This window comes from Phalangium opilio, unplaced genomic scaffold (genome assembly GCF_054372755.1).
Source record: "Phalangium opilio isolate 3A_F unplaced genomic scaffold, DU_Popi_V2 ptg000088l_1, whole genome shotgun sequence".
In the NCBI taxonomy this organism is placed as follows: Eukaryota; Metazoa; Arthropoda; class Arachnida; order Opiliones; family Phalangiidae; genus Phalangium; species Phalangium opilio.
The window spans coordinates 3,615,735-3,626,395 of record NW_028324193.1 but is presented as its reverse complement, the minus strand read 5'-3'; the positions used below and the strand labels follow the sequence as shown (position 1 = coordinate 3,626,395).

Sequence of the window (10,661 nt, the reverse complement as noted above, 5' to 3'; positions counted from 1 at the left end):
TGGTTTTAAACCATCCGTCTGGAGCAGAGAAAGCTTCCCAAACATTTCTAAACAGCAATTCTGAATTAACTGGTTCCAAAAAATGTTCACTGCATAAGTTGGGGTCAACAGCTACTGATAGGTTTTCCCCGCTATCATTTAAACTCATCCCATCTATGAAAAATCTTTCTGCAATCTCAACTATAACGAATTTGTTCTCATTAGTCTTAAGTTGCATACATTTACAGAAATAACTGTTACCGGAATTGTTTCCCAGTTCCATTATCGTTTCAATAGCTTTGTCCTCTTTTACTGCCTCAAAGCTGTGATCTATATTTATAACTGATGCATTTTCCATGCCATCATTGAAACTAATTCCATCTATTTCTGCAATCTCAACTATATTGAATTTGTTCTAAGTAGTCTTATGCTACATGCATTTACAGAAATGACTGTTACCTGAAATGTTTCCAAGCGCCATTAACGTTTCAGCAGCTTCATCCTCTTTCGTCGCCTCACACCTACGGCCCATCTTTTTTACTACCAGCTTGGTACTAATAATTGGGTTAGGATTCTGTTTCGTTGGTTCATTCTCAACGAAATGTTTTGAGCAAATCCAGTACGTTTTTAATTTGTTATTTTTGTCCCTCTCTAACAAGTTTTTTATGCTAAAGTCTGCGCGACCACAAGCCTTAACCCATTCTTTACTACGATCAAAATGAATCCTTGAACTTGGAATTTAAAGAACCTCACGTTCTCCATGTTTGGTTTATCACTATACCTATAGTCACTCTTACACTTTGCGTTTGAACAGCGTTTGCTAGGCATTTTTTTTTAAATATTTAATGTCTTTAACTTAATATCGAAGTAGACACAAAAAAACCGTTTTCGTTTACTAGGCCTTGCCGGTACAACCGTACAATTCAAACTGCGTCGTCTGCATGGGGTAACAAGTTCTACGTTTTGCCGTCTGAGGGCGCCACATGGCGATACTATTTGAAAACGCCCGGTTTTGCTTGCCTTTCATATCCAGGGGTTATTAATCTGAGGTAAAACCGAATTAAACATTTCTCGACTTTCTGGTGACGAATACGCATTGATTGTGAAGGTTTGCGCAGAAGAAACGTCAAATGAATTAGGAATATGTTTCGATTTGATGCCTGGACAGTACGTCGCCACAATTCTGCAAAGCAAGCTTTATTTCGGTGTTGTAGTGGATACAAATGAAGAACGCCGAGAATCTCTCATTAATTTTCTTCATCCACCCGGAATATCAAGCTCTTATATCTGGCCAAATAGAAAAGATGAATATTGGATTCCGGAATGTGAAATTCTTTGCAAGGTTAACGGTCCCGCTTCACCAAGAGGAAGGCAATATTACTTCTCTAAAGAATGTTTGAGAAGGGACAAAAAAATCATTTTGAAGAATAATCAGATTTCATAATTTTTAATGCTTAAATCATTATGAACTTCCAATAAAAAGTGCCGAAAACAAAATTATTTTGTTTTGATAGGAAAAATTATTTCTTAAACACCATATTTTAGGGGTTCTTTTGCATGCGTATAGGGATGATACACCTATTTTTTCAAAGAATTTCAAGGTGGTCCGTTTTGTCAATAAATTGTTGCGTGACACACCCAAATTGGTTCTTAACTCTAAAGTTTAAGGCGATGGCGCCAGATAAGTTTCAAATTCCGACTCAGCACTTCATTTTGATGAGGGATACCAATTTTTATATTTTAAGAACTATTACCGGTCGAGATATCAAAAGAAATGTGGGAAAAGACCGCAAATTTTAGACAAAATACAATAAATTTCAAAATTGCATAACTTTCAAATTTATAATATTTGAAGCGAATAACTTTGGGTAACTTCACTTTTTAGGTGTATCTACCCACAAAAAAAAGTATCATTAAAATCCACTACTAGCGAGCAGCGACGTTTGTCGAAAATTGAAATAATGACCCAATAGAGATTAATAGCTCCTAGGGCAAAATAACTAAATGTATTTATAAGAAACGATTTTTCAAACGCACAAATTTTTATTAAAATGGTTCGACTAGTATTGGTCTCGTTATTGGACCGTTTACAAACAAATATTCCATAAAACTCATTTTTACCACTCCGAGTGACGATGACGCCACGGAGAGGTATTACTCTAGACGTGTCTGGGGGTGGGGGTGTCTGTGTCTGTCACCACATTCACAGTTGACAAATCGGAGCAAACGTGTTCGCAGAAAGCAATTCTTGGCTTCTATTCCCATCGTTAGGATTAAGAAGTACAAGGCGATCGGGTAGGGTTACGAGAAACTAACCTCCCAATGGCAGGTAAGGCTTCCAACAAAGTTTCACGCAGTTGCGGGTTTCCTTATCATTTACTGTGAAACAATCGCCTTATATACCCTAAATTTCCAAAAATTGTTAAAAAGGGATACGCTTCAATTCAAACGTTAACAATAGCTATGCTTGAAACGATTTAGGAACAAAGTTTCCGAATACGATTTAACTAGAATTAATTAATTAATGTTGATTAAAATAATTAATATCAATTATATTTATTTAATTATTTATTTAAGAAAAACCTCTTAATTGCGTGTTGACTAGGAGAGCGTGAAGAGAGGAACACACATGAGTAAAAATATCACGGAATCGTATTAAAAACTAGAAAACGTAAACTATTTTCTATTTCGTTTATATTTACGTTTCTGGATCGGATTTGCACTTGAACACGTAAACGCAAACGAAAAACTTAATTTGCGGTGTTGAAATCCGAAAAAGTGACATCTATCATAAGTCTCTTTCGGTTAAAAAGGATTAGCCGCGGACCTTTCATATGCTCGTAGAGGAGACCGAGGCTAAGGGTTGAAATCAATGCTACGAACCTCATAAACTGTACCGTGCTCTAATGATTTGAAATATAGTTTGTTTTAAAATCGTATCATTAAAATAAGAAAAAAACCTTGTCAGAAAGATTTGGAAAACTTCCAACCTTCCCTATAAATTGCCCCAAATCAGCGCTTTTCTCCTCCATTTTTGACAATAAAACCTCGTACAGATCAAGTATCTGATTGGCTGGAGCTTAGCGTAAAATTTTTTAAGACGGAAAAAGTTGAGACAATTTCAACACCTATTTCTAGTACGTTTACGTCGAAGTTTTTTGTACGTTTACGTTTCAGTTTACGTTTTTGTCGAACGTTTACGCATGTGTGTTCTTCGCATTAGTTTGACGCGAGCCGAAGTAGTAGTAGTAGTAGTAAGAGTTGGGGCCGGAGTTTTCCCTTTCGTTATCGTTATATTTTAGCTTAAAAAGAACTCTATATGGGTGATACTAGTTTACATAATTTTTTTTGCTAACCCGGCATAACTCTCAGAATTTCTCAGAAAATCAAACGGCGTCTGCTTATTCTATATTAAGCCTTTGACAAACTAAATGAATATGAATTAACCTAAATGAATATAAATTAAGCGTTAGTTGTTAATTTGTAGAGAAAATAATAGAAAGGCGACATCCCACAGTACATTAAAGTAAATTTCAAGTAAAATTGCGACTAAATAACTGTATTTAAACCGATTAATTTATCTATAGAAACACAACTCATTAGTAAACAAAATTAGGATGGTATAACAAAACACTTCATGAAACTACTTTTCGCAGAGAAATGACCGGGAAACATTAGAAAATACACTTTTAATTGATACTTAATTGTTCCCCAGCGTTTTTACTCCTTTGCTCGTTAAATTAAGAGGTGGCATAATGATTTTCTACTTGCTAACCTTTTTTCTTTTGAGTGCTTGAAGGGGAAGTGTACGGGTATGGGAACTATTGGGGAAGGGGAGGTATCCTAATTCAAAATTAAATACTTCATAAAATTAGTTTTTCCCGAGATTCATTACTGTTATTTTATTGTTCCCAAGGGTTTTTCTCGTTTGCTCGACATACACTTATGACAGTAGTAACATTTTCTAATTTATCAACGCTTTTTCCCAGTACAAACTCCAGAAAACATAATTATTTATTAATATTTAATGATTTACAAGCGTTTTTACCTGTTTGCTCACTTAATTACGAGCTGGAATAACGATTTAATTTTTGCTAACCATTCTTGCGTGCTTAAAGGAAAAGTGAACTCGTGGGGAACTATAGGGGAAGGGAGGTTTTACAAACCAAAATTAAAACATTGAATAAAATTAGTTTTATCACAACAATTTCTCAGGAAACTTCGAATACATAATTAACTAGCTGTTACCCGCGGCGTCGCTCGCATGTAATAAGAACTTCCATCAAAATGTTATAAAAATTGGGTAGATTTTACAAATGACATTTTTGTAGCACCCTAAGAGCGAAGGCACTCGGTGTTGCCCGTTAGCCCGTCGGGACATTTTATATTACTTTTCATGCGGACGTTATTCCATAAAGAAGAATTTTCTGGCCACCATTTAAAAAGATGGCACCAAATACAACCCAAAAGACCTTTCAGCCCGTCTATAAGTTAAAGGAAACCAGTGTACTAAATATTTCCGAAATCGGTTGAAACGCGCGGTCTTTGTTGCATGGAGAAGATTTTTCACATTTCTGGGCGCCATTTTTGAAGATGGAGGCGGATTGGAAAAATCTTTCTTAGTACGCGCCTACTACTCTTGAGTAACGTTCCTTCAAATTTTCAGCCTTCTAGGGCAAGCGGTTTGGGCTGGGCGTTGATTATCAGTCAGTCTGTCAGTCAGTCAGGACTTTGATTTATATAGATATAGATAGATAACTCATATTTTTTTTACCCTTTAAATTTTTTTCAGAACACCTAACATGGCTCTAGTTTAGTATTAAGTTTTATTTAAATTTAGAAGTTTAGTATTTTTACAATTGTTTTAAAATTATTCACATTTTTTTCCTTTCCACTTGAAGGAATTTGTTTTTTAAATTTCAATTAAGTTTTTTTAAATTTCAATTAATTTTTTTAAATTTCGATGAATTTTTTTAAATTTCAATTATTTTTTTTTAATTTCAAAGTTAATTTTATTTTTTCCTTTTTCATCAAAATCTTTCTTTTTCCGATGTTCAGTGAATCCAACATGCATTGATGTTCTTTCTTAAGAAATTAGATTTGGAATTACTTACCTAACTCTCACAAATTATTATAATAATAAATAAAAATAATCTTACTTTGTCAACCCTTTTAGGGTATCCTTCCTCCGTGAAGCTTGGGTTTAGATTTAGCACTACTCTCCTTATCCAGTTTGTGTGCTGCTCTCCTTTAAATTCTATTTCATCTTGAGTTTTAGAAAGTGGCAAAGGTTCACTGGAAGTACACTTCATCGAAGTTGTTTCATTTTCTACAACACAAGAACCACTAGGTTCCTCAGAAAGAAGTCTGTCTATTTTATCAAAAAAACATGAAATTATAGATACTGCCTTTATAAATGAATGAATTTTTCGCGAATATGCTGCCAAAATTTTAACTTTACTCTGAAAGTATTTCTTTGCTTAAAAATTTATCTCTTCAATTACCTTCTTCTATGTATTGTACGTTAATGTTTTCTAGTCCCGCCTTCAAGTGGTTGACTGTAATAATTTTTTCTTCTTTCGAATATTCATTTATTTTTTTAAGTGGCTTTATACGATTTGATAAAAATTTTGTTATTATTTTTGGAGTCGTGAGCACTTGACGAGCATGCCGCTATCCGTCCGCTGCTAGTAGTCTGTCACCATGGAGTATTATTAAAGGAAACCACACAATTCGGTAAACTTTTATAATTAAAATAAAATAACAGAAGTTTACAATGAAAAATGGTACAAATTGAAAAAGTAGAACGTTGGCATGATATAGATACAATCCAGATAAATTCCAATAAACTCGACGAAGTTGGAACCTCAATAGTAGAGAAGTCTAAATTGAGCACGCGCGAAACATAATATATCGTAACTAGTGGACTGTCTGATTAGAGTACTAAAATAAGGAAGTCTTAGACTTATTATGGGAACGTCAGGGGAATGTCTCATTACAAGATAAAACCAAGGAAATCAGGGACTGATATAATGAATAAAATAAAAACCCATGCCACCTAAAATATCAAATAACAATACTAAATAATGGATATCAGATACTGAAATGTAGCGAAGCCAGCGAACAGTACGCCGGCTTCTCTATAAGAAGTCTCGCATTTTAAGTTATAGTCTTGCTATGAGACAGTCCGCCGGCTTCTCGCGTTTTCAGCTTTAGTCTGGTTATGAGAGAGTACACCGGCTTCTCTGGCCTATATTAAGTCTCGCATTTTCAGTTATAGTCTAGCTTTGAGACAGTCCACCGGCTTCTCTATATTAAGTCTCGCATTTTCAGTTTAAGTCTGGTTATGAGACAGTCCGCCGGCTTCTATTATTATTATTATTGTTGATGAGGAGGGTACGCGCCCTAGCACCGATGCCAAAGGCATATTGTGCATCCTCGTAATCAGGCCTTGAATAGGCCTGTAGCTGCAGCGTAGCGAAGAATTCGCTCCACCGTGAGAGAGGAGACCTTCGAGGGTTCCAGGGTGTGTGAATCAAAATATTCTAATCTAAGCGAGGCGAAGTAGTCGCACTCGCAAAGTACGTGGGCGGATGTTTCTTCCTTCTCCTGACACGACCTACAGAGAGGGTCGTCGGCAAAACCCATCAGATGGAGGTGCCTATTAAGCCGGCAATGCCCGGTCAAAAGACCGGTGGCCAGCCTAATATCCCATCTGCCGAGCGAAATTAGGTCCCTAGCACGAGACCTGCAGGGACCATCGACAAACAACTTTGTCTGTCTCTGGCTCTCCATGCTGTTCCAGAGCTGATTTTGTATGACAGTCAACCTGTCATGCAGACACCGTTTGACGTGCCTGTAGGGGATGGGGACGGCCGGCTCCGGCCCCAAGAGCTTGGCCTCCGCACCCCTTTTCGCAAATCTATCGGCTTGCTCATTGCCATAATATCCGCTATGCCCTGGCACCCAGTACAGCAGAACCCTGTTGCAGGATGCCAGTCGCGCTAGCAGGTCGAGGCAGCTACGCACCAGTTGAGAAGTAATCTGACACTGGTTCAAAGCGTTCAGGGCAGCCTGACTGTCAGAATAAATTCTCACAGTCTTTGTTAATACAGTAATCTGCGCAATAACAGATCGCGGCAATTTCAGCCTGGAACACACTAGCGAAGGTGCCCAGGCAAGCAGAAAAGCCGACCCTTGTGGTTTGACAGTAATAACCGGCGCCAGCGCCGGAATCAGTCTTGGAGCCATCGGTGAACCAAATGGTTTCACCCCCAGTGCCAAGAGGCAGCAGGTTAGTCCACTCTGCCCGACTGGGGAAGTGGATGCTGAATGGCTTAGTGAAATCAAAACTGGTAACGGTTTTGTCAGAGCACATCGTAAGCGACGGCTCAAGTGCGGCGTACTCCCGAAAGAGCTTCGTATGGCTGTAATCCCAAAGTCTTGGAACCCAACAGCCACTAATGTTGAGCCTGTAGGCTCCCATGACAGCCTCCTCCTCAATGAAGAGATGAAGAGGAAGCATGTCAAGGAGCACCTCCAGGAAGCAGTTGGGGTCGATCTCATGGCCCCCGTAACACCAATGCAGGCAAGCCTTTGAAGCTTGCGCAGGGCAGCCTGCACCGTCTTAAGCCGGACCCTTGTCCACCAGACAAGTGCCCCGTAAGATAGTATGGGTCTGATGATCACAGTATAGAGCCAGTGTACAGCCTTGGTGTTGAGGCCCCAAGTCTGGCCGACAGAGCTCCTGGTCCTCCAGAAGAGCATCTTGGCCTTCTTAATACACCGATCAAGATGCGACTTCCATGTGAGTCTACAATCAAAAGTCACCCCCAGGTATTTCACCTCGGAGGACTTTGTCAGGACCTGGCCAAAGAAAGAGATATCATTAGTATTCTTCCTCGTAAAAGGAACAAGGACAGTTTTATCAGGATTAACGGTGAGGTTGACCGCCTGACACCATTGCTCCACGCTAGAGAGAGCAGATCTCATAAGCGCGGTGACAGTATCCGGGAACTTCCCCGTAAAGACTATCGCTACATCGTCCGCATACCCGAAGCAGCAACAGCCCCCAGCACCCCCGAGCCTCCCCAGGAGTTCGTCCACCACCAGGCACCACAACAGGGGGGAGAGCACTCCACCCTGAGGGCAGCCCCTGCTGGTAGTCACCCCTAGAGAGTCCCCAAGGAGGGACGCCGACACCTCGCGGTCGGTAAGCATGGACTTGATCCAGCGGCCAAGAGTGGCGCTGATGCCAAATCTCTCAACAGCTTCAGTAATAACCGAGCTAGAGACCTTGTCAAAGGCCCCCTCGATATCGAGGAAGACAGCCAGTGAAATTTCCTGAAACTCGAATGCCCTATCCAGGCAATTCGTAAGGCCGTGAAGGGCCGTCTCAGTGGATTTGCCTTTTTGGTAGGCAAATTGTGAAGAAGAGAGAGGAGTTACCGAAAGTACCTCGTCTCTGATGTACCTGTCCACCAACTTCTCCAGAATTTTGAGGAAGAAGGAGGTCAGGCATATGGGTCTAAATGCTTTCGCCTCGAGATAGGAAGCCTTCCCGGGCTTGGGAATAAAGATGACCCTAGAGCGTTTCCAGTCACGAGGTATGTGACCGAGAGCAATGCAAAGTCTGTAGATCTCGCATAGCGGAGAGGCGATGTGGTCTAAGCCCTCCTGCAAAAGCAGAGGGAAGACCCCATCGGGTCCCGGAGACTTGTAGGGCTCAAAACAGTTGACAGCCCACCGAAGCTTGGGAATCGTGACAACCTGTCTGGCTACAAGCCAGTCTTCCCTCTTAGCCCTGTGCAGGACAGGGTAGAGAGAGTCAAGGTTTGTTGGATTGATAAAAGTAGAATCAGGAAAATGGACCTCCAGCATGTGCTTGAGAGTCTCAGCCCCAGATTTAGTGTACACACCCTCCCGTAGCTTAATAGCATTAAGTCGATGTGTGCTGTCGCGCGCTAGAATCTTCATGACCCTAGCCGTGGCAGGGACATTGGAGATTTGCTCACAGAAGGTCCGCCAGGAGTCCTTCTTAGCAGCTCTAATGGCCCTGTTGTAAGTGTTAAGGGACTGCCTGTATCCAGCCCAGTCACCCGTGCGCTTGGCTTTGTTAAAGAGCCTGCGCGTGTATTTACGAAGCCGGCTGAGATCCGCGTTCCACCAAGGGACAAGCCTCGAGCGGTTGACGGTCTTAAGTGGGCAGTTCCGGTGGAACGACTCCATGATGGAGCACTGTAAATCACCAGCAGCCCGATCAAGATCCTTAGGTGAAGTAAGTTTAAGAGTGTGACCCCCTCCGTAGCGTAGGATTAGGTCTTCCCTATAGCCGGCCCAATTAGTCCGTTTTGGGTTGCGTATCTCCGTCCCCGCCGGGACAGAAGCGCGAATCATACCCTTAGACCAACGGGCCGATGTAAGATGCAAAATTACTTTTTATCTTAACCAATTGACGTCTTTGAACTGGTTTCTTCAACACTTTTGGAACAAAATTGGGCCCGTCCGGGATTCGAACCCGGGACCTCGCACACCCGAAGCACGAATCACACCCCTAGACCAACCGGCCGATGTAAGATGCTAAATTACTTTTGATCTTAACCAATTGACGTCTTTGAACTGGTTTCTTTAATGCCGTTGGAACAAAATTGGGCCCGTCCGGGATTCGAACCCGGGACCTCGCGCACCCGAAGAGCGAATCATACCCCTAGACCAACGGGCCGATGTAAGATGCTAAATTACTTTTGATCTTAACCAATTGACGTCTTTGAACTGGTTTCTTCAACACTATTGGAACAAAATTGGGCCCGTCCGGGATTCGAACCCGGGACCTCGCACACCCGAAGCGCGAATCACACCCCTAGACCAACCGGCCGATGTAAGATGCTAAATTACTTTTGATCTTAACCAATTGACGTCTTTGAACTGGTTTCTTTAATGCCGTTGGAACAAAATTGGGCCCGTCCGGGATTCGAACCCGGGACCTCGAGCACCCGAAGAGCGAATCATACCCCTACACCAACGGGCCGATGTAAGATGCTATATTACGTTTGATCTTAACCAATTGACGTCTTTGAACTGGTTTCTGTAATGCCATTGAAACAAAATTGCACCCGTCCGGGATTTGAGCCCGGAACCTCGCGCACCCGAAGTGCGAATCATACCCCTTGACCAACGGGCCGATGTAAGATGCTAAATTACTTTTGATCTTAACCAATTGACGTCTTTGAACTGGTTTCTTCAACACTTTTGGAACAAAATTGGGCCCGTCCGGGATTCGAACCCGGGATCTCGCGCAACTGAAGCGCGAATCATAAACCTAGACCAACGGGCCGATGTAAGATGCTAAATTACTTTTGATCTTAACCAATTGACGTCTTTGAACTGGTTTCTTCAACACTTTTGGAAGAAAATTGGGCCAGTCCGGGATTCGAACCCGGGACCTCGCGCACCCGAAGCACGAATCACACCCCTAGACCAACGATCCGATGTAAGATGCTAAATTACTTTTGATCTTAACCAATTGACGTCTTTGAACTGGTTTCTTTAATGCCGTTGGAACAAAATTGGGCCCGTCCCGGATTCTAACCCGTGACTTCGCGCACCCGAAGCGCGAATCATACCCCTAGACCAACGGGCCGATGTAAGATGCTATATTACGTTTGATCTTAACCAATTGACGT

General features: G+C 41.5%; 1 non-coding gene across 1 annotated transcript; it reads right to left on the bottom strand.

Annotated features, from left to right (window-relative positions):
* Window positions 1-9,628: 9,628 nt before the first annotated feature.
* TRNAP-CGG (transfer RNA proline (anticodon CGG)) lies at window positions 9,629-9,700 on the bottom strand. Its single transcript has one exon. It is a non-coding gene; the product is annotated as a tRNA-Pro (tRNA).
* Between the last annotated feature and the right edge of the window lie 961 nt (window positions 9,701-10,661).